Source organism: Rhinolophus ferrumequinum, chromosome X, assembly GCF_004115265.2.
Source record: "Rhinolophus ferrumequinum isolate MPI-CBG mRhiFer1 chromosome X, mRhiFer1_v1.p, whole genome shotgun sequence".
Lineage (NCBI taxonomy): Eukaryota > Metazoa > Chordata > Mammalia > Chiroptera > Rhinolophidae > Rhinolophus > Rhinolophus ferrumequinum.
This window is the reverse complement of record NC_046284.1, coordinates 12,549,348-12,574,381: the sequence shown is the minus strand read 5'-3', so window position 1 is coordinate 12,574,381 and position 25,034 is coordinate 12,549,348. Positions and strand designations below refer to the sequence as shown.

At 38.7% G+C, this 25,034-nt stretch overlaps 1 non-coding gene across 1 annotated transcript; it reads left to right on the top strand.

The window, feature by feature from the left end:
• The first annotated feature begins 11,805 nt into the window (after positions 1 to 11,805).
• On the top strand, positions 11,806 to 11,912 carry LOC117030692 (U6 spliceosomal RNA). Its single transcript, XR_004424443.1, has one exon. It is a non-coding gene; the product is annotated as a U6 spliceosomal RNA (small nuclear RNA).
• Positions 11,913 to 25,034: the final 13,122 nt, after the last annotated feature.

Here is a 25,034-nt window from a genome sequence, read left to right as displayed (position 1 = left end):
TTGTTTCTGGCCTACCTCTGTAAGGCCACCTGGGATTTCCCAGCCAGGCTGGTACACTTGCCACTTGGCAAGGTCCCAGAACACTTAGCTGTTCTGTTTAGGGGCATGAATGCAAGGAAAGAACTGAACACGTCACATTACAATTTTGGAGACAAAAGTACAAATGACTTGAAAAGCAATGTACACATTTCCGGATCACAACCCAGGTAGCTCTAATTTCTAGAGAAGTAAAAAGAAGCCAAGCCTTCAGCTCAGATTCATTTTCTAACGTTATCACTTCAACCCTTTCCTCATCAGTGGCCCTGACCTTGACTTCCTCTTTCTTCCACTGGTGCACTGCCGGGTAGCAGTCGGAATCATGCCAGGAGTCGGATGGGTCCCCAGGGAGAGGTGCCGCTCCTCATAAAAGTAATTTGGGAAGCGTATGTACAATGACCGTAACACTAATGCTAAGGGGTGTGAAACACTTTTTTTTTCCACATTAAGCGCAAGTTTCCTCAGGCACCAGAAAAATCCCTCCAGTTATGTAAATGAAAGTAGGACTTCAAAAAAAAGACAAGTCATAAAGGGAAAAGGAGGGTTGGGAAGTGCCTGATATGTGCAGACGTATAATGAATAAGTATGGTTGAAAGAAGACTTTGATGTTTTTGCCCTCTAACTATTTCAGCATACAGCATATATACATTCCTGTCACTCATTCTAGAGATTTTCAAAAGCATTCTTTTTTGTTCTTTCAAATATACAAGGAGACTTTAACTTTTGGAGTTTTCATTTTCAAGCTTTATGTCTGCCGTTCTCCCCACCTGAAATGACCCCCGCCGCTCACATATCCGTCCAAAACCTAACCTGTCCCCCACAACTGTCCTTACGTTGAATTTCTACAACATTTATAATCAATTCCACATAGTCGAGTCTAAGATGATTTCGCTTCAGATCCTTCAGGACTCAACTTAAGCTTCTGGTAAGCTTTGCCTGACCTTAGTTATTATTCAGTTGCCTTCTTTATCTTTTCACAGCACACAGTCTATACACTTATCCTAACATTTATCACACTGTAATTAGACGTTTGCAAATTGGTATCCTGCAATTTGGCTCAGAGAGTTATTATGGCAGGGAACTTGTTTGACCCATATGATACAGTACCTAGTATGTGGTAAGAAATCAGTAAGTGACTTTGTGATACTTACTACAAAAAAAGCCATGATATAGACAAACCCCCGGCAAATGTAATGAAAACAAGAGAACATTTGAATACTAAAAAAAAAAAGAAAGAAAGAAACAGGAAAGGTTATATTGCTAATAATACAGAGGAGATTTTATTAATAATGAAGAAATTCTTGAGGAAATCAGTGGTTTTGTGAAAATATACGAATGATCAAAATTGGCAAAAGCAGAAAACTTAGAAAGACTAATAATCATGAAAGGAATAGGAAATGTGATCACACTTCTTAAAAAGATTCCAGGCCCAGACAGTTAGCGGTGGAGCTCCTTTACACCAATGATTCGCAACTGGTGTGTATTGGGGAGTTGGCCCCAGGGGACATTTGGCAATGTCTGGAGACATTTTGGCTTGTCACAATTCGGGGTGGGGATGCTACTGATATTTAGTGGGTAGAAACCAGGGATACTGTTCAATTTCCTGCAGGGCACAGGACTGACCCCACAACAGAGAATTATCCAGCCCAAAATGTCCACAGCGACAAAGCTGAGAAACCCTACACAACACTTTGAAAGAAAAAGTAATTTCCATGTGACATAAAACATTCCAACACACAGAAAAAGAAGGAAAGCTCCTCAAAGGAGCTTCTAATGCAAACATTACTCTGATGCCCAGATATGAGAAAGATGATACCAAATATATAGTCTCCTAGACGCTGATATCTATAGGCAAAAAAAAAAAAACCCACCAAGTAAAACAATAACAACAAAAAAATCTAGCAGCATACATAACATATTTAATAATGGATTTTATGAAGTGTGACAAGAACGCTTAGCATGAGATCTGCTCTCAGTAAATTTTTAAGTGCACAATATCATTAACTACAGGTCCAGATGTACAGATTTCTAGAACTTATTCATTTTGTATAACTGAAACTTTCTATCTGTTGAACAGCTCTCCCCATTTCCTTCATCCCCCACTCCAGCCCCTGGCTACCACCATTCTACTCTGTGTCTATGAGTCTGACTCCTGTAGGTACCTCATATAAGTGGAATCATACAGTACTTATGTTCTGTGACTGGCTAATTTCACTTAACATAATGTGTCCAGGTTCATCCACGTTGTTGCAAATGGCAGGATTTCCTTTTCAGTTGCTGAATAATATTCTTCATGTATGGATGGATATGCCATATATTCTTTATGCATTCATCCATCCATGGATATTTCGGTTGTTTCCATAACTTGTCTATTGTGAATATGCTGCAACAAACATGGGAATGCCGATACCTCTTTGAGATCCTGGATTCAGTTCTTTGGGAAAGCTAAGCAGAAGTGAGATTGCTGGATAATATGGTTGTTCTAGTTTAATTTGTATACTGTTCTATACTCTTGTCCATAGTGGCTGCACCATTGTACATTTCCACCAACAACATAAAATAGTTCCAATTTCTCCTCACTATTATTTGTTATCTGTTGTTTCTTTGATAATAACCACAGTAAGAGGTGAAAGGTGACAGATCTCTGTGGTTTTGATTTGCATAATACTGTTTTTTAATCCCTGAAATACAAGGATTTTACAATAATTGAAAGTTATTAACATAATTACCTAACTAGGGAAATTTCATTTATATTTTTCAGTTATTTTTGATTGTGGAAAAATATGACATGAAATTTATCATATTACCCATTTTTAAGTGTACAGTTCACTAGTAAGTTATTTGCATTATTGTTCAATGGATTTCTAGAAATTTTCCATCTTGGAAAACTGAAACTCTATACCCACTAAACACTAATTCTCCCTCCTCCTTCCTCACAACTCTTGGCAACTACCTTTCTACTTTCTGCTTCTATTATTTGACTACTTTAGAGACTTCACATGTGTGGAATGATTCAGTATCTGTCTTTTTTAACTGGCTTATGTCACTTAGCATAATGTCCTTGAGGTGCATCCAACTTATAGCACGTAACAGGATTTCCTTCTGTTTTGAGGCTGCGTAATATTCCACTGCGTGTATATACCACATTTTCTTTTTCCCCCCGTTTTACTGAGATATAATTGATATATAACTCTGTGTAAGTTTAAGGTATAACTGATGGTTTGATACATTTACATACTGTAAAATGATTACTACAGTAACACCTCAAGCATGGCACATAATTACAATTTCTTTTGTGTGGTGAGAACATTTAAAATCTATTCTCTTAGCAACTTTCAAGTGTATAATAGAGTATTGTTAACTATAATCACCATACTGTACATTGGATCCCCCAGCACTTATTCACCTTATAACTGGAAGTTTCTGCCCTTCATGTGACATCTCTGTATCTCCCCATCCCTGGAAACCACCATTCTACTCTCTTGATGGAGGCAGGCTTTTTGATGGAGTCCAAGAGGCAGTGAGTAGGAACCATAATGCCCTCTGAAAGCCCTAGACGCTGCTCATCCACCCTCCAGCCGTAGAGCTCAGGACTCAGGACTCTGGATGGAGTTAAGAGAGAAATGGGCCTCTTTGGCAATGTCCCATACAGCTGGGGGAGGCAGTTTCCCAAACAAAAGAAATCATGGACTGAGGTCGTGCTTGGCACTCCTGGGGGGAGGAGTGACAGGAATGAAGTCAAACTTGTCCTCTTTCTCTCTCCAAATGGCTCTGGGACCACAGCCGCGAGGGGCTGAACTGGTTCAGGGGCCACTGAAGGGTCCACAGCCGAGACCCAGGTTTGTATATCTATTATCTGACAAATGGGTGGGCGAGGTCCCTTGGTATATGCTTCTGGATCCCACAGCTCCCACAAGATACTTTTGTCCGTAAATAGATACAACATGGCTGATACTGAGCAGGGAATATGATGAAGGATGTCTTACGCCACCATGTTGCTTACGTCATCCTCATGGAAATTTTTAAAAGATGAGAAAACCTTCTCAATAAATAGAGAAAACATTTTTGGTAAAATTAAAAACCTGTTCCTGACAGAATTTTTGGCAAATGGGCAATAAAAATGGTCCCGAACTAATATGCTAAATCACAGCCAATGTCACGATTCTTTGTGAAACATTATAGTATAGACAATCTCATTAAAGAAATAATATTTGAGCATAGGCCTGAAGGAAAGGATAGAGTAAGCCATCAGGAGGCATTGGAGAAGAATGTTCCAAGAAGAAAGAGGACAGCCAATGCAATGGCTCTGATGTGTGAATGTGTTTGGAGTAGTCAAGAAAAAGCCCAAGGATCACTGTGGCTGGTGTGCAGTGAGCAAGGATGACAGATTTTATTCTGAGTATAAGAGGCAGCCATGGAGGGTATGAGCAGGGAATAATATGATCTGATCTACCCTGTTTCCCCGAAAATAAGACCTAGCCGGACCATCAGCTCTAATGCATCTTTTGGAGCAAAAATTAATATAAGACCCGGTCTTATATCATATTATATGATATAAGACCCGGTCTTATGTTATAGTAAAATAAGACCGGGTCTTATGTTAATTCTTGCTCCAAAAGACACATTAGAGCTGATGGTCCGCCTAGGTCTTATTTTCGGGGAAACACGGTACATCCAATATATTCTGGTTTTCCTCATTAATTAATCACACTACCATTCTTCCAATTAGTCACAAAGTAAACATCAAAGGCACCTTCAGCCATCCCACATACATTCCATGTACAATTGATCATCCAGATTTGCTCATTCTACTTCTCCAATAACTCTTCTAAGCGGTCTTTCTTCTTTGGTCCAGTGTCACTTCCTAGGTTCATGCCCCATAATCTCTCATCTGGACAACTGTGATTACTTTCTTAATTCGTCTAATGCCACCAATCCGGACACCATGCTGAGGAGAGTGATCTTCTTGAAATAGAGAAGGCATTCCCCTTCTCCAATGACTAATGCTTCACAATATAATCCCGACTCTTGAACCTGATCCACAAGGCCCTTCTTGCCCCCCCCCCCCCCCCCCCCCGCTTACCTATACAGCCTCATTTTGCCCTTTAGAGTAAGGATGACAAACCTATCCCTGGACTCATTACGAGTTTTCAAACACTTGCTGCTCTTCCCTGACTCTAGTCCTTTGCTTGTTTTAGTACCTTAATTGGGACCTTAACCTCTCTAGGACTGACTTTCAGATTAACAATTTCATAAAATGTCTTCCTATTTTTCTAAATATCAAGGAGTGTAGCGTTTCTCAAGTGTGTCCCTAGAAGGCCTGTTTCATGGTATATCACAAGGAAAAAAAACACAAAACATTCTGTTCCTAAACATGCTTGGGAAATACTAAGATAAAGTTAACATCTATCTGCTGTAAAACTTTTCAAAGATTTCAATATGTATTGACAACATCAAGAAGAAGGTATTGAACACATGATTCTCTATTGAAACGATGGAACCATCAAAACCACGAAACAAGTTTTTTAATGAAATGTTATACGGAACTAGTGTTCCATGGGATATATTAGGCAAAATACTGAAGAAGTAACTTCTTATTCTCTAAAATGAATCAAAGTTCCTGTGTATTTAAATCTATTCAGTGAAACGATAGGCCTTGACAAAGCTTACAACAATCTTTAAGATCTGAAGTCACCAGAATTCACTCACATTTAATTTGAAAGGATTCTGTGTTATAGCTCTCAGCCAGTTCAGCAAAAAAGCAATGTCAGCTAGTAGTCATCTATCAGATGAATACAAAAACTTACTAGAAGACAGTTATAATGAAATATGCAATGCGTTAATTGTGCTGCTGGGAATAGCTCAGAAGCATAAAACCACAGTGCACAATTTCCATTCCTTTTCTCATCAAATGTATACAACAGTGCACTTCAGTCTGGGTACCAAGTTTCCTCAGACTAGTGGCATGCTTCTCTTGACTTTATTCACTCAGATGGGCTTCTCAGAGCCATACAAAACTCATGCAGAGGCACAGAAGGATCAATTCAGAGAAAATAAGTAACGGTTTGCCCCCAACCTGTCCCTACATATTTCAGTAAGTATCTCCAAACAAGCACAAGACCAACTCCCCTCTAAAGTGCTGTATGCCTCCGAGTGTGTATGTGTGTGTCTGAGAGAGGGACAGAGACACTACATCTTGGCACCTTTCCATCCCAACCAGCCTTTAACTGATAGCCATTAAAATAAACCTTCCAGCTGGCTGAACCACTTCCTGTAGTCTCTTCACATATAAAGATGGCTTTCATCACTCTTTGTTCGTCATACACATACACTCTGACCTCTCGTTAGCAGTTTTGCCCACTTATACAAAATTCAGTACCCAACACTCTGTAATAACTGACTTGGCTCGTTGCCAATGTCACCCCAATCATCATTTTTGGGCAACGTAATCCAGATCCTGAGACCAAACTGTTTCCAGGCATGGGAAATATAAAGAGGGCTACATCCTGATCTTTTTAAGCTCAACCTAAAGTCTACAAATCTGTGTAAGTCCCACAGTCATGCCCCCTTTCCTTGTCAAAGATACATCATGGCAATGTACAGGTACCAGGTAATGAAACACCATCTAGGACAATCATGGCAGTTCTATACCTCACTGACCGTGATTACAGTAGAGGTTGGCATGTGACTCACTCCTGGCCAGTGAAACAGGGAAATCAGCTGGGGCTGGGGGCAAGGGGAAGGTCAGAGTGGAGTCCAGGAAATATTTTTTTCTGAGGATAGACCTCAACTTCTTTCTTCCTGCTTTTGTATGCAACTGTGCGAAGGCAAAATACTTAGCGCTATGGCAGGCATATGGTGAGTATGAGGCGAAAGCAAAGAGAATAGCAGAGCCATTCTAGAGCCCGGAGATCATTCAGCTGGTTGAACCTGAAATTGCCTACCATAAAATTCCAGCTGTGAGACTGAATAACATACGAGGTCAGATAAGTCAGTTCGCGAACTTGTTGCAAAGCTGTTGCTAACCTTTTTCGATATCAGAGGGATTATTCATTATGAATTTGTATCAGCTGGACAAACAGTGAACCAAGTTGACTATTCGGAAGTGTTGAAAAGGCTGCGTGAAAAAGTTAGACGACCTGAACTTTTCGCCAACAATTCATGACTCTTGCATCACGACAACGCACCAACTCACACGGCACTGTCTGTGAGGGAGTTTTTAGCCAGGAAACAAATAATTGTATTGGAACACCCTCCCTACTCACCTGATCTGGCCCCCAATGACTTCATTCTTTACCCAAAGATAAAGGAAATATTCAAAGGAAGACATTTTGATGACATTCAGGATATCAAGGGTAATACAATGACAGCTCTGATGGCCATTCCAGAAAAAGAGTTCCAAAATTGCTTTGAAGAGTGGACTAGGTGCTGGCGTCGGTGCATAGCTTCCCAAGGGGAGTCCTTCGAAGGTGACCATAGTGATATTCAGCAGTGAGGTATGTAGCACTGTGTCTAGGGTGAGTTCACGAACTTAATTGTCTGGCCTCGTACTCTTATTTTTAAAGCTACTTTTTATTGGGTATTCTATTACTTGCACCCAAATCATCTTATCTTCTAAAACCTGATTTCACACACTGGGCTACTACCTTGTTCTCATGCCAGTCCCTCCCCCCAATACACACACACACACCTCATACCAAGTTTGGGGCCACAGTACAATATGATTCTTGTGTCAGAGCACCCTCTTCTGTTCACTATCAAGTATTTCAGTTCCTCCAGGTGTCAGATTCCACGTCATTCATGATTTCACATTGATTGTCTTCTTTGTACCAGGCATTTTTCAAACTCGTTTACCCCCCAGCTTTTCAGAACCTGGAATACTGACCGAAACTCTCTATGCAAACCTGGATCACCACAACTTGCTGACAGTCTACCCGTTTTCAAGTGAATCCTTGATTATACTTCCTGCTCCTAAAATCTATCAGGGGCGTGCCTGTATATTTATAAGAAAAACTCCAACCACTACCCGGCCAGGTGGAGGTTGTAGGGGAGCACGTTTAAATTTTGGATGAATATTAAAATCACATTGGGAGCTTAAAAATGATCCAGGGCCGGAGCCACACACAAGAATAATTACATTAGACCCCTGGGGTGGGTCTCAGGTATCATCATTTTTTAAACTACCCAGGTGATTCCATGTACAACCAACAGTGATATCCATTGATAGAGGAGGCATGAAATGCACCTGGAAAAATTCCTTCGAACTACATCTCTTGCTAATCATGTCGAAAACCACTGCCTTACAGGTCCATGTCCTCCCATCTATCCCCACCATAACCTGAGAAAATTTGTTGTGACTATATACCTGCCTACCACGCTGACCAGGTGAGCCAGAACAGTGGCTAAAGAGTTCTGGGCCTGCCTTCGATCAGGCAAACAGCTGTCAGGCCTGGATGGCTGAAAATAATGATTCTTTCTCCAGACTCAGAGAAATCCAAACTTTAAAGAGAGTCCAAACCCAGGTTTGTTTGACAGCAGACAGTATACAGTACTCTTATAACAACTACAGTGTTCTCCAAAGTTGCCTGAAAATGAGAATCACCTAGTGTACTTGTTATGGAGTTCTGAGTTCTAACCCAGAAATATTTAAGTAGAATTTCCTAGAGAAAGATCTGGTAATTTATGTAGTTAACAAGTTGTCCCAGGTAAGTCTCAGCAAGCACATTTTGAAAATGCTACATTACTGCGTATTTTCCCAATTTTATCTGTTCCACCCGACAGGATTCAGCTTATCTGGTGTACAATCAAACCCCAGAAGGTAACACTGAATTCTGAGAATAGAAAAAGGCCCTGAAAGCCATCAAAAAATTAATCCCGATTCAAAGCTATAATTTATGCAATGTTCTTTCTGAAACCTCTCTGAAAAATACCCCATAGTCTTATTTAGAAACTCTTGTCCATTAAAGTACAGGCATACATACCTCAGAGATATCGCAGGTCGGTTCCAAATGACTGCAATAAAGCGAGTAATCTTCTTGTGGAGGGTCATGCCTTCAATTTGTAAACAAAACAAAACAAAACAAAACAAAAAACAACAAAAAACAAAAATCTGTGAAGTGCAATAAAGCGAAGCACAGTAAAACAAGGTATGTTGTATGTGTATCTAACATATCCCCATAAGTCTGAACCACTGATACCTGAGCTATTTCTGAGGCTGCAACACTACATATCCCACCCTCCCCAGCCACCTACACAGCTTGACCAGAAGTGTCCTGCACAGTCAGGGTCACAGAGGTGGCTGGCCCAGCTGGAGCAATGAAAATCGATACGCTCCCCTGCCCCCCGCCACACTTCCCAGAACCCTTGCAGTAGCGGAAGACCAAGTGACTAGTTGTGGACAATACGCTGTTGGCCAGTGGTGTTCCAAGACCAAGGAGGAGGAAGCAGTCCGCCAGGGTGCATATAATATGGCTGCATGGTCTGTAGCGAATTTAAAACCAAGCTATTGTCACCTCGTTCCTGCAATTCTAAACAGTGTCAGTAATACACCATTCCCCCCTGAAAGAAATATTTTGGTGGTCTTAAAGTTAGAAATACTTGCTGTGGTTATTGTTGAGTTTTATAATATACTGGGGGTGCCATAAAAATGTATACAAGTGGACACTTGGGTCAAAGTTGCCCAAGCAGTAGTTCGCCGTAATCCGAAGTGTCTGGACACTGATGGTAACCACTCCGAGCACCTCTTGTCATTGCAGAAGTCAAACGTGACTTGTATTCATCTTTTGTTATTGGTATACATTGAGTATCACCATTTTAATAGTTTTATCCTTTCTTAAAATACGTATACGTTTTTTGGCACTCTCTGTATAGCTCAGTCTCAAAGTAGCACTTTGTTATCATTTATCCTTTAAGAAACAGTATATTCCACGTAGAAATAAATTTGGAAGAACTGCCAGGTATACAGTCAGCCCTGATGCACAGGCTTAGCTGCACAAGTTCCTTTGAAGAGTGAATTTGTCAGATTTGGAATCATTTGAGCTGCTTAGAGCACAGTTCCTGTCTCCAACCCCTGTGGTAGTACCTCTCCCGGCATTTAAGCAGTGGATATAAAATAAACCATGACAGAAAAGTGGTTGTGAAGACAAAGACTTAGAACTTGAGTTACCACAAATCTCTCATTCTATGTGACCACTTGGTATTTTAATTTGTGTTAAAAAAACTTTTTTTTTTGACTGCAGTAGTACTTCAAAGCCGCTGGAATCAATCCCAAAGAAACAAAGCATGGATAATAATGCAATTATATAGAATTTCTAGAATTTCCTGTGACACTGGATTTTTAAAATCTCTACCAAACTTAGTTTAAGGTGTTTCCTAATTATGTGTAAATCTATTGTTGCAGATGAAAAAAGTTTTAATTGAAACTAACATATTCAATCAACTATGAGTGAACATGAACAGGAGAAGATTGATTTTGATGTGTCATTGACAAGTTTGCAGAGACCTAAAGTCAGAAACTGTAATACTACTTTTAGTTATTATTACTGTGTCATATCAGTATGTAGTTGTAATTTTTCCCTTTTTCCAAAACCCACCTTTATATAACTATGAAGTGTTAATCCATTACTTTTTTTGCACTAAAATATTTATTTTACTTTTTATTTTTTTTTTTGTATTGGCTTGATAAGAAAACCACAAAGAAAATTCTGACTGCTTTATTTTCTGGCCATTTTTATTATTCATTTTATGCCATGATTATTACAGAAAATAATTTTGTCAAGTAAAGGAGTTTTTCCAAACTACCCGGTCCAGGTATCAAATATACTACCGTATTTCCCCAAAAATAAGACTGGGTCTTATATTAATTTTTGCTCCAAAAGACGCATTAGGGCATATTTTCAGGGGATGGCTTATTTTTTCATGTACAACAATTTACATTTATTCAAGTAGTCATGTCATCTTCTTCTGGAACATCGTCATAACGTACTAAATGTATCCATCTGGCTGACGATCTGAACTGGGACTTATTTTCGGGATAGGTCTTATTTTCGAGAAAACACGGTAGGTAAACCACTGCTGTGAGTGGAAGTAAAGTGCACCATCTCTTTTGAGCTGAGAAAGTGAAAAGCCCTTGCTTAGTCTTAACCCTCAGTGTGGTCACAGAAGCCTCCTTTTGAGATGGCATAGCTACAAGATATCCGAGGCACCCTTGGAAGGAAACCGGTCTGCAGAGTGGACAGAACAGCAGTGGTATGGAAATGAGACTACTGCTCTGTATTAAGCCAATGAGATTTGTTTCCTTATCAAATTAAGTCTTTGCTTAATTTTAACCCTCTGCAAAGCCTAGACAATCATAACTGATACAGAACTGAAGCACAGTTAGCCATCCCTTCCTCAGGTAGGAAGATACTGTCAGGTTTAGTGTGCATTTTTTTGCATTTGTGGACACTTTGATCTTCGAGCAAGTCTGGGAGAGAAACTCCTATGCAAGGAACATATTTACATTATGTAGGTATGTTTTATGCTCAGGGACTGAAAAGTCCTTGCTTAATTTTTTTTTGATCAAAGAAATGTGATTTTATTATGTAAATATAGTCACTATTGTAATAGATGACGTTATTAATGGATTCCTATAAGAATTCTCAACAATTAAAAACTCACAGAGCAATAAACATTCATTTGAGAGTAATTTACCCTAACTCCCAAAGTCCTTGAAAATAGAAGATTTAGGTGCTGAATGCAGAGACTGCAGGTACATTCAAGAATCCCTGAGTGCTCGCTTTGGCAACACATATACTAAAATTGGAACGATACAAGGAAGATTAGCATGACCCCTGCGCAAGGACGACAAGCAAATTCGTGAAGCGTTCCATAGTTTTGGTAGTCACAAAATAGTCACGGCGATGTGAAATACACTACGGGGAATATAATCAATAATGTTGTAAAGATCACGAAGGGGGAGCATTTTCTCAGTCCGTTGTGATTTTACTTCGCAACAATAGTCGTCAGTTTGACTCAAGTAAACTCTTATAAGCTTTAAAAAAAACAAAACAAATTATGTAGGGTGCCAGACGGGTCCTGGAGGATGTCTGTCCACTGCGCTGTACACGTGAAGCTGAAGTACAAGTAGAGTAATATTGAATGTCAACTAGAAATATATTTATATATATATATGTATGTATTTTCCCCCATGGGATGTACAGTACAGAGAATATAGTCAATATGTAGTAATAGCTATATACGATGTCAGAGGGGTAGTAGATTGGGGGAGGGGGTTCTCACTTTGTGAGGGGGGTACATGTGTATTCATTATGCTGTTTTGTATACACCTGAAATTAACATTTAAAAAAATAAAACAGACAGAAAAAGAATCCTTGAAAAGTCCTTGCTTAATTTTAACCCTCAGTTTTGTGTTTGCCTGATAGAGGGATACCTCACTCATTCAGAATCATTCTGGAGTGGGGAGCTCCACATTGGGGGTGGGGGGTGCCTCTAGCTACAGAGACAAGACTGGTGATCATGGGATGGTTACCTTGTCAAGTTTTTATCTTTGGCTGTAGCACATTGAGAGAATCACTTTCACTCCCTGAGGCTATCATTTAAGTAGCTTTGTTGCAAAGAAACCAAATCTGACTAACTGAACTAAAGGTGATTTATTGAGAGGAAACTGGGATAACTCACCAAATTAAAAGAACAGCTAGATAATCAAACTTGGGGAAAGATGGGAATCAGAGTAGCTCTGGAAATTAGAGCAAAAGGCCCTCCCTCTTCAGGGTACTGCTGTCAGATGACTTACTTTCAGCCAATTTCTGTATGTCTCTGTACAAAATTTAAATTCCTGAGATAGGGGATCTCTTTAGCACATTTTGAGTCATGTGCCCAGCCTACAGGTCCCAGGAGCTAGTCTAATGGTCCATCCTAGTAGTCCCAGGGAAATGGGGAGGGCGGAGGCCTGCAGGACAACAGAAAGTGGTTGAACCACATCAGTGTTGAGACAGATATATATTGTATTATATACAATGCATATAAATAAATATATATAAATATATATTTATCGTACATATGGCATATATATTGTATACAATATATACTATACAAGATCTGACAATTAAGTTCGCGATCTTAGTGCAACGATGTTGCTAACCTTTCTTGATATCAGAGGGATTATTCATTATGAATTTGTACCAACTGAACAAACAGTTCACCAAATTGACTATTTGGAAGTGCTGAAAAGGATGTGTGAAAAAGTTACGTAACCTGAACTTTTCACCAACGATTCATGGCTCTGGCATCACGACAATGCACCAACTCACAGGGCACTGTCTGTGAGGGAGGTTTTAGCCAGTAAACAAATAACTGTATTGGAACACCCTCCTTTCTCACCTGACCTGGCCCCCAGTGACTTCTTTCTTTACCCGAAGATAAAGGAAATATTGAAAGGAGGACATTTGGATGACATTCAGGACATCAAGGGTAATATGACGACAGCTCTGATGGCCGTTCCAGAAAAAGAGTTCCAAAATTGCTTTGAAGGGTGGAGTAGGCACTGGAATCAGTTCATAGCTTCCCAAGGGGAGTACTTCAAAGGTGACTGTAGTGATATTTAACAATGAGGTATGTAGCACTTTTTCTAGGATGAGTTCGTGAACTTAATTGTCAGACTTCGTACATAGGCACACATACATTGTGTGTGTGTATATATATATGTATATTTAAAGTCTTGTGCCAAACAAAAGCTTCTATGGAAGCTGAAGTTAGTGACCTCGGAAGTACCTATGTAAAAAAAAAAGCAGTTTAAAATAACTTGGCTAGAGGTTGTCTAATACCTTTTCCAATGTCATATTATTTTAACCATTTTGATAAAAATCTGACTTAGAGGAATTTTTTTTCAGTATGTTCAAACCTATTTTTGGAAGATGTAGGGCCATCCTTGTGAACATCAAAGACTGTCACGGGCTATAAGAATGTAGTGCTTTTGCTTCCTCCCTTGAGCCCACGATGTCAAGTGTAACGGCTGCTGTCAGTATGCCTGACTCATGTACTGCGTAGCCTGCCTGCAATGTGATGTTTCTGTGGACTCCCAAGCTCAACAAAAATTGTTAAGAGTTTAGGGGAAGAAGAAATGGAAGTAGTGTTGGGAAAAGTACCTGCACTTATAAGAAAACAAGTATCTTAGTGCCACTGTCATATATTCACCATGCGACCTTGAGCTTTTAAACCAGTTCCCTACGTCAGCTTCTGTCTCTTGTTGTATGGATTAGATCACCTTTGCATGTTCTAGCTTCTAAAAGCATGTTACTGAACTGAATCTCAGCTCCTTGTTGTTCTATGAGTCAATGATTTCAGACGCCAACGTATTTACTCTGCCTCATATGACTGCAGTGTACCTAAAACTGCAGTGTGCTCAATTCTTCATTTAAATGTCTATTGATGAGGGAAACGCCTACAATACGCAATGCATTTGAAATATGCTATCTTATCTAAATCCAAAGCTGCAGGAGAAAAGCGGCATTATTCAAATTACTGCATAAGAAGAGTGAAGTTCAGGGACCTGATCTGATTTTTCTCAAGGTCCAAGGCCTTAAGAGAGTAGGGAAGGATGGCTTTCTTTAATTTGCAGAAAAGTTTGTGGAAATAAAAATAAATCATACATGCAAAAGGGATTTCAAGATGAAAACTGAGATCCAAGCAGAGGGTAACATTATCATCATTATTCTTATTATGCTTGGGTATGTAAATTAAGGAAAAGTTCCTGAGGAATAGCCTGAGGGTTTCTGCTTTAAAATAAAAAGCAAAGGACCCTCTGGCATATGTCGGGGTTTCTCAGACTCCTTTTTTCCTTGGGTGGGGCAGCGGATCTAGGGAAGCTGAGAGACCCCTAAGGGCCATCTCTGAGTTCATGAAAGATCACGCACAGACGTGCAATGCACGCCTGCAGCCTAGTTATTCCAATCATGCACGCTTAATCTAGGAGACACCCCAGCAATAAGACAATGACAAATCAGGCTCCATCCTCTGCCAACAGCATCTTCCAGATATGGTGACACTGTGCTCAAATAGTCAACTAATCGAATTCATTGGAACTGAGTTCACCTGATATTTGCAATAAAATCGACTCTGGCAAAAATTCATTTTGCAAAACTACTCCATGTTGCAATTACCTGCAAGTAGGCTCTACGCCACTTTTTGTCCACCCCGTGAGATCGCCCTAACATTTAGATCTTGGGAGCAGGCGCTGGACTGAAAATCTTTCCTCCACCAGTTGGCTTGGGCTTCTTTATGAAAATCAGCACACTTTCCCACTAGTGACCTGTTTGGTATGTCATGGCCACAGACATTTTTACTAAATCATTTTTAAAGCCGTATTACAGCCATCTTCTAGACCTCCACTGTCCAAATACAGTAGCCATGAGCTTTTGAAACATGGCTAAACCAAACTGAAACGTATTCTAAGTACAAAATGCACACCAGACTTCAAAGAACAAGTAAGAAAAAAAATACAAAATATTTCATTAATGCGAAGTCTGACAATTAGGTTTGCAAACTCATCCTAGGAAAAGTACTCCATACCTCATTGCTGAATATCACTAGGGTCACCTTCGAAGTACTCACCTTGGGAAGCTATGCACCGACGCCAGTGCCTAGTCCACCCTTCAAAGCAGTTTTGGAACTCTTTTTCTGGAATGGCCATCAGAGCTGTCGTCACATTACCCTTGATGTCCGGAATGTCATCCAAATGTCTTCCTTTCAATATTTCCTTTATCTTCGGGTAAAGAAAGAAATCATTGGGGACCAGATCAGGTGAGTAGGGAGGGTGTTCCAATCCAGTGATTTGTTTACTGGCTAAAAACTCCCTCACAGACAGTGCCGTGTGAGCTGGTGCATTGTCGTGATGCAAGAGCCATGAATTATTGGTGAAAAGTTCAGGTCGTTTTTGTCTAACTTTTTCACGCAGCCTTTTCAGCACTTCCAAATAGTAAACTTGGTGAACTGTTTGTCCAGTTGGTACAAATTCATAATGAATAATCCCTCTGAAATCAAAAAAAGGTTAGCAACACTGTTGCAACAAGTTCACAAACTTAATTGGCAGACCGCGCATGTTTTTGTAATATTGATGATGTGTTGTAATGGTAATGTTTTGGATATAGTGTGTTAAATAAAATGTACCATTAAAATTAATTGCACTTGTTCCTTTTTAATTTTTAATGTGGCTACTAGAAAATTTCAAATTGCATATGTGGTTTACATTATCATTTCTGTTGGACAGGGCTGCTCTAGAATAATGGGTATCGACTTGCCTCATTTCTGCTTATTACTTTTGAAGGACAAACATAGATTAATCATGATCAGAACAAAAACCCAAAGTCACACAGAACAAAACTTTACCCCCACCTTCTGGGTGTACATAAAACAGCTTTGCAATGGAACAAGCAAGCCAACAGCCTGTTGGTTTTGAAAACTGAAACCCCGCACATGATATTTTGCACCTTACAAGAGTATTATTCATCATAAAACCGCGATCACTTTGACCTTCCTCTTAATTGTGTTCATTCTGCTATTTAAATGTAGCCAAAAGAAAATGAAAGAAAAATTTTCTGACATAACCGGGACCGCCCATGGAAAAACCTGTTTTAAAACCTGTTTTCAAGATTCTGAAATCATTTTTATCTTACTTTAGAACATAAGAAAGAGCCTTGTTAGTATAGCATGGCTGATCTGATGTCAAACCAATTCCTTTTTATATGAGATGGAGACCTAGAACAAAGTAAGCAACCGGCTCAATACCCCTCGTTAATAAATTAACAGACACATCATTTAAATTCAGTTCGGTCACCTGATCCTAATTTCTTATTTACATGGTGCACTTAAAAACGATTTCCAAGTCATTCTTTGCCTTACCATAGAAATGTAAGCTTCAATTGTTACAAGAACCTCCAACAGTTGAAAATGAACCACTACTTAAGTTCCTCTTAGAAAATTCGTGTCAAAAAAAGGTCTCCTTACTGTAGAATATATGGATAGGACATAAAATAGGAAGAATTTTCACACAATTAGATATAGACCTGGTAGTAGCCTGTATAGCACTCTTTCCTGCTGATTCGTCGCCTACAATTCTAATGGGAACAGTGCAAATGTAGTAAGTCTGTTTTGCTTGCCTTTTAAAATTTAAATGCAGCTTTCTCCTCAAACTGCTGAGATTGTCAAAGTGTATGACCCTTTGTCTGCTTGACACTCAAATGCATTTAAAACTTTTGTACTCATAAAAGCATTCATTGCTTCAGCTTCTGAATCATTTCAGTGGGTTTGGGGTGCTTTAATTCATCAATTTTAATATTCCATGCCATGCACTGTGATGCCATTGGTGAGAAAATTAATGAAGTCCCTATATCCAGAAATCTGAAACTTTTCCAAGTTGTTTTTTTTTTTTCCGGTTTTCCAATAGTGTATTTCATTTTTCTTCCGAATAAATCCACCACTGATACGTTTTCTTTTAAACTCTTTTAAAAAGAAAGAAAATTCAAATAATAATAGAGAACCGAAGCATCTATAAAAGTGTTTTTACTTAGCCATATTTGCTTCAGATTAAAATATATATTGTGGTAAAACACACATACCATAAAATTTGCCATTTTAACCAATTTTAAGTGTACAATTCAGTGGCACTGATTACATTCACAATGTAATGTTGTGCGCACATCATTACTCTCCATTTCCAAAACCTGCATTATCCCAAACAGAAACAATGCACCCACTAAATAATAACCCTCCATTCCGCATCCCCAAGCCTCTGGTATCCTCTAATCTATTTATTGTCTCTATGACCTGATAGGTACCTCATATAAGGGGATTCACACAATATTATCTTTTTGTGTCTGGCTTCTTTCGCTCAGATTAATGTCTTCAAGTTTCATCCAGGTGGACTGATCCATCACATGGATCAGAATTTAATTCCTTTTTATGACTGAATAATATTCCATTGTATGTAGACACCACATTTTATTTATCCAGTCCTTTGTTGATGAACATGCGCATTATTTCCACCTTTTGGCTATTGTGAATAATGCTGCAGTGAGCACTGTCACGCACATATCTGTTTGAGTCCCTGCTTTCAGTTTGGAGTGGAATTTCTGGGTTACACGACAATTCTACGTTTAACTATTTGAGCGATCATCAAACTGTCTTCCCACAGTGGCCAGCCCATTATACATTCCGTCAGCGATGTACAAGGGTTCTAATTTCTCGAATCCTTGCCGACACTCTTCATCCTAGTAGGTATGAAGAGGTTGTGATTTGCATCTTCCCAATGATGAATGATGTCGAGCATTTGTTTCTTCATGTGTTTGTTCTCCACGTGTATATCTGTTTTGGAGAAATGTCTATTCAAGTCCATTGGCGATTTTTTAAGTGAGTTGTTAGACTTTTTGTTATTGAGTTGTAGGAGTTTGCCTCAGATTTTTAAAGAAATAAAACATTAAAAATCTAGTTTAAATCCCTTTTGTATTTGCCCCTGATCCCATTATCTCACTCCCCAAACTTACCGAAAAGTGACCACTATTTTAAAGTGAGTTTATACCACTCCTGTCAATAAATGAATATTTTATTAAGTATGTTTGTGTTCATAACTAACAAAGTATTATTTTGTTTTGGAAGTTACACAAAAAACATGTGTGAATCCTGCTTTTTTTTCTTTTACTATTTTTTTTATTAGTTTCAGGTGTACAAAACAACCTTCTACATTTTTGTTTTATCACTTAATCTTCTATTTTGAGATCTGTGTTGATCTATGTAGATCTGTGTCATTTATTTTACCTGGCACGTGGTTTTAATACTAAAGGACATGTAGGTAATTTTATTAATAGTTATTACTATTATTATTTTGTTATTACCAACAATTTGAACATTTGTGTATGGTCTAGATATGACAGTGCTAGATAAGAATGCTGACTCTGGAGCCAGACTGCCTGTGTTTCAATCCCAGGTTTTTTGCTTATTAGCTATGCATACCTGGGTAAGTTATTTCATCTCTTTCTGCCTTGGTTTACTATCTGTAAAACAGAGACACCAGTGCCTGTGAAGGTTAGTTAAGAGAGACATTTCCTGGGGCCGGCCCGGTGGCTCAGGCGGTTGGAGCTCCATGCTCCTAACTCCGAAGGCTGCCGGTTGGATTCCCACATGGGCCAGTGGGCTCTCAACCACAAGGTTGCCAGTTCAATTCCTCGACTCCCGCAAGGGATGGTGGGCTCCACCCCCTGCAACTAAGATTGAACACGGCACCATGAGCTGAGCTGCCTCCCGGATGGCTCAGTTGGTTGGAGCGCGGGCTCTCAACCACAAGGTTGCCAGTTCAACTCCCACAAGGGATGGTGGGCTGTGCCCCCTGCAACTAGCAACGGCAACGGGACCTGGAGCTGAGCTGCGCCCTCCACAACTAAGACTGAAAGGACAACAACTTGAAGCTGAACGGCACCCTCCACAACTAAGACTGAAAAGACAACAACTTGACTTGGAAAACAGGCCTGGAAGTACACACTGTTCCCCCAATAAAGTCCTGTTCCCCTTCCCCAATAAAATCTTTAAAAAAAAAAAAAAAAAAAGAGAGACATTTCCTTAAGCACTCAGAACAGTACTGAGTGCATATCATCCCTCAATACATTTCTACATGTCAGAGATATTCTCTATAGCCACAAATGGAAATGTTGAGACATATGGTACATTCATCTTCAACTTTACAATAAAGTGGCATACTACCCTCCAAAGTGCTTCGGTACCAATTTATCTTCCAACCAGGCATGTTGAGAGATGCCATTTCTCCACATCTCCTCAAACAGTTGGAAGTATCAGATCTTCTATTTTTACCAATTCAATGAATATGAAATGATGTTGCATTGCTTTAATTTGCTTAGCATGTCTTCATAAGTATTTTTTTCCTGGGGGCTGATTTTTTTTTTGTTTATTATTTTTTTGACATTCAGTAATTTTTTATATTAGTTTCAGGTGTACAGCGTAGAGGTTTGACATTTATATAATTTATGAAGTGATCCCCCTGACGAGTCCAGTACCCACCCTGCACCTTACACAGTTATTACAATATTATTGACTATATTCCTTATGCTGTACCTTATATCCCTGTGACTATTTTGTAAATACCAATTGTACTTCTTACTCCCTTCAGACTTTTCACCTTCCCCCCAAGCCCTGCCATCTGGCAACCAATCTCTTCATAAATATTGACAAATACAGACCCCATCACTGTTCTTTTATTTAGTGCCTAATTATATTTCCCCCTATTTTCTTTTGGGTTGTTTGACTTTTTCTTATTTATTTGTAGGAGTTCTTTATATATTGTGGTTACTAACCTTCATGAGTAATATGCTTTGCACGTTTCTTTTCCAAGCTTGTGGTTTAACTTTTTATTTTTCCATAGTGTTTCTATTTAATTGTACAAAGGTTTCAAATTTTTATGTAGTCAAATTACCAGTCTTTTCCTTGGCAGTTTGTGTTTATTCTGCTTAAGAAGTCCTTTCATACCTGGAGGTTATAGAGATATTCTCTTATATTTTTAGTTAATGACTTTAAAGTTTGATTCTTTTTTTTTATATTTCTATCTTTAATACATCTGAAATTTATCTTTGAGTATGTTGTGAAGTAGGGATATGATTTTGTTTTTTCCCTTATGGTAAACCAATTTTCCCAGCAGCATTTATTGACAATCTTATTCTTTCCTGAATTTTATTACCATCTCTGACATGGACCAAGTTCCCTGCTGTGCTTCCATCAGTTGCTGGGCTCTCCAATTCTATTAAATTGGTCAGCCTATTCCTGCATCAATTATGCATTAATTACTACCATTTTATAGTAATTTGTGATATGTAATAGGAGACCTTAGTAATCTTCAAAATTATCTTGAATCTTACTGGCTCTTTTTTACTTCATATGTTAATGAATGTTGAACACATACAATGCACTTGTAACCGTGTTTCCCCGAAAATAAAACTTAGCTGGACCATCAGCTCTAATGCATCTTTTGGAGCAAAAATTCATATAAGACCCGGTCTTATTTTAATATAATATAGGACCAGGTATAATATAATATAATATAATATAATATAATATCATGTCATATAATATAATGTAATACCGGGTCTTAATTTTTGCTCCAAAAGATGCATTAGAGATGATGATCTGGCTAGGTCTTATTTTAGGGGAAACAGAGTATATGTCAGGTTCTATCCGATGTGCTTTAAAAACAATACCTCATCTCTCCCTTACAAGAAAAAACCCTATGAGACACTATTATCATCTGCGTTTTACAGATGCAGAGACTGAGTCACAGAGAGGTTAATTAATTGCCCAAGGTCACACAGCTTATAAGTGGCAGAGCCTGGATTTCAAGCCAGTCAATTGGGCTCCAGAGTTTGTGATTTTAATCACTACGCTGTGCTCTCTCTCATGTGCATTTCTCAATATCCATGAAAAAAATCCAATTATAAATTTAATTAAAATTTCATTGAATTCATGTACCAATTAGGGCAGAATTAATATCATTTTGCTAGTGAATCTTCACATGTATAAACCAGAATAGTTTTCCAGTTACTATGTGTGGCATGGACTGCTGGTTCCCTATCCAAATCCATACTGCCTTCTTCCTAAGCACAAAACTCCCATTTTGTTCAGGGTAGCAATATCCTCAGGTGGAAAGTTACATTTCACAGTCTCCTCACAGGTGGGGGAGTCATGTGACATATTTCTGGTCAATACAATAAAAGTGCAAGCTGCTGGACAGGACTCCCAAGAAGGCTCTTTAAAAAGAGGCAGACTTGACTGGAATCAACTTTTTTGTTTCCTGCTCTTCATCCTTCCCCTTCTTCAAGCTCGTAATGCTTATGCTGTGCTGGACACTGAGCAGCCGTCCTTTGATTATGAAGACAAAAGCCATATGCTAAGGATGGTGGGGCAAAAGCTCAAGGAATACTCGGTCTCTGGGAGCATTATGTAGTCACTGTACCAGCCCTAATTGACCTCCTCCAGGATTCACTGGGCACGAGAAAAGTAGAACATTTCCTTTTTTTCAATAAGTTCACTCTTTTTAAAAATTAAATTGATTGGGGTGACACTGGTTAGTAAAATTACATTGGTTTCAAGTGTACAATTCTATAATACATCATCTATAGATCACATTGTGTGCTCACCACCGGGAGTCTGTTTTCTTTCTATCACCATATATTTGATCCCCCTTTTACCCTCGTCTGTCACTCCCCTCCCCACTTACCCTCAGATAACCACTAAAGTATTGTCTGTGCCTATGAGTTTTTGTTTCTTTATTTGCTTGTCTTGTTCGTTTGTTGCCTTCAGTTTTATATCCCACATATCTAATCCACTCTTAATGTTTCCTCTTACAAACACCTGAACACAATCCTTAAGTGATAGAATAAAGTCTTTTTTTATGACCTGTGATGATTAATTTTATGTGTCAACTTGACTGGGCTAAGGGATACCCAGGTAGCTGATAAAACATTATTTCTGGGTGTTTCTGGAAGAGATTAGCATTTGAATTATTTGACGGAGTAAAGAAGCTGGCCACCGCCAATGTGGATGGGCCTTATCCAATTCCTAGAGAGTCTGAAGAGAACAAAAAGATAAAGGAAAGGCGAATTCACCAGCTACTCTACTGGAATGGGAACATCCATCTTCTCCTGCCCTCAGGCTTTGGCGCTCCACTTCTCAAGATTTTAGACTCCTACTGAAACTTACACTATTGCCTGCACTGCTTGTCAGGACTTTAGGCTTGGACTGGAAATATACTGCCAGCTTTCCTCAGCCTGCAGCTTGTAGACCGCAGATAGCAGGACTTAGCCTCCATAATTGCACGAGCCAATCCTCATAACAAATCTTTCTGTAGGTTTTCCATTCCTTCTGTGTCTTTGGAGAACCCCAACACATTGCCTTCAATGTTTGTAATTTTCTCCACAAAATCTTCCACAACTTTTGTGAGATTTATTACTAGGTGGTTATAATTTGTTGTTATTAAAAAGAAGAACTTTTCCTTTATTATAACAGCTTCAAATTGACAGTTGCTACTTCAGTAGACAGGAAAGTTATACATTATTTCACATTAACTGTTTATCCCAAAACATTGCTAGTTTCTTGGTTCTAATAGTTGGTAGAGGCCTTTGCAATTTCTGTGTAGATAACTCTTACCGTGTGTGAATAAAGACAATTTGATTTCTTCCTTTTCTTTCATTTCTCGTACATTTTCTTCTCTAATTGCAATGGTTAGGTCCTCCATCACAATGTTGAATAGAATTTTATTTTTCTAGATTCCCTTTACTGGATTAAGGGAGTCTATTTGTAGCGTACTAAGAACTTTTTAAATTATTATTATTCGTGAATGGGCATTAGATTTGATCAGATACGCTATCTATATATTTTGAGATTATAATACTTTTTTTCTCTTAATCTTTCAACTTATTAGTGTGGTGAATTAAAATGATAGATTTTGAAGGCTGAACCATACTGAAGGCTTGGGACAGATGGCAGGTGTCCTCACAGTATCCTTAGGTCATTAGCAAAAGGTATCACAGTCTGTTTTGTCAGATGGGACAGTTCTTGAAGGCATTTCCCTTTCTGCAGGAGTTTTTGTTTCTCCTCCTCCTGTAGATTCTGGCTCACATGGCTTGTCTCCATTTGTGTTAAAAACCTATCTTCTTACTAAAGCATATATGATGCATTGAAAACTGTATGGGCCACTGCAAAAATCAGCTCATATTTAATGCCAAACTTGAAAATGATCTCTTAATTTCCAAGTACCTAAAGATTTTTTTTTTAATTTACCTACATAATGAATTTTTTATTTTCATATATTTAATCTCATATTTCCATGCGTTTCTAATGAGAGTCTGACATGTTGCGGGAAACTGATTTACTAGCTATTTAATTAGGCAGAAAATCAATAAATGTTTTATTAAAAAGACTGCTTAGATGTAAGAAGAAGTAGGAATTTTGTCTCATATTGCTGTATGTCATGGGTATTGAACTGGGATACAAACAAAGCACACGGGCTTTCTCAGTTAGTATAGTGCTTTTCTTAAAAACTGAAACGGAACAGAGAAATTTAAATGTGAAATTGAACTGAACAAACTTATCTCATACAGGACGGGGGGTATGGCTTCGATCAGCAGCCTGTGTCTCACCAATTCAGAGAACTCTAGATCCAGGACCGCCAGCAGACAAACCGCACCAAAACCATCCTTTTGTCATTCATTTGTCTCAAAGTGGGAAGCTTTTGGGGGTAGGGAAGTGGGGACGGTCCATGTTTTCAAGAGTGGGAGAATGATGTTTAAACACAAAAATAAATTTTTTCATTTCCAGAAAAAAAAAAAACACACACACTGAATTGGAGCATTAATCTGCTAGCACTGAAGATGTTTTTGAGTTCATGACTCTTGTCAATATATTTAAAACAGGGGTTTTCAAATCTAACCCATCTTTGTAACACTGTTTTCTAGAAATTTTACACTAGTAATTATACACCTATTATATACTAATAAGTGCATGTCTAATCTTTTGAAAGCATTATCTCTTTTAATGTTAGTCAAAACTCTGTAAGGTAGGTAATGTGATCCTATATGATAGATAAGGAAGCTGAGTTTCAAAAAGATTGCACCACCTGCCCACCAACCCAGACCTGTTTACAAAGCATGTATTCTTTTTAATAAACCCACCTGCAATGTGAAGTTTTTCTTTTCTTATAATTCTTTTTATGCTTACACTCCCCAAGACTTATCAGTAAGTCGCTTTAAGTGGAGTCGGAAGCCATTATTCCTCCATGATGTATTTCACCAAATTTGATGACGTACTTTCATGATTGAAATTCATTAAATTCAGAAGCTATGCTCCTGGTGGTCTTTGATATCTAGAATTTCATCTCTCCTCCCATAAGGTAAGAAAATAAATGGAATACAAATCATATTCCGGGCCATCCATGATGTATATAGTCAACA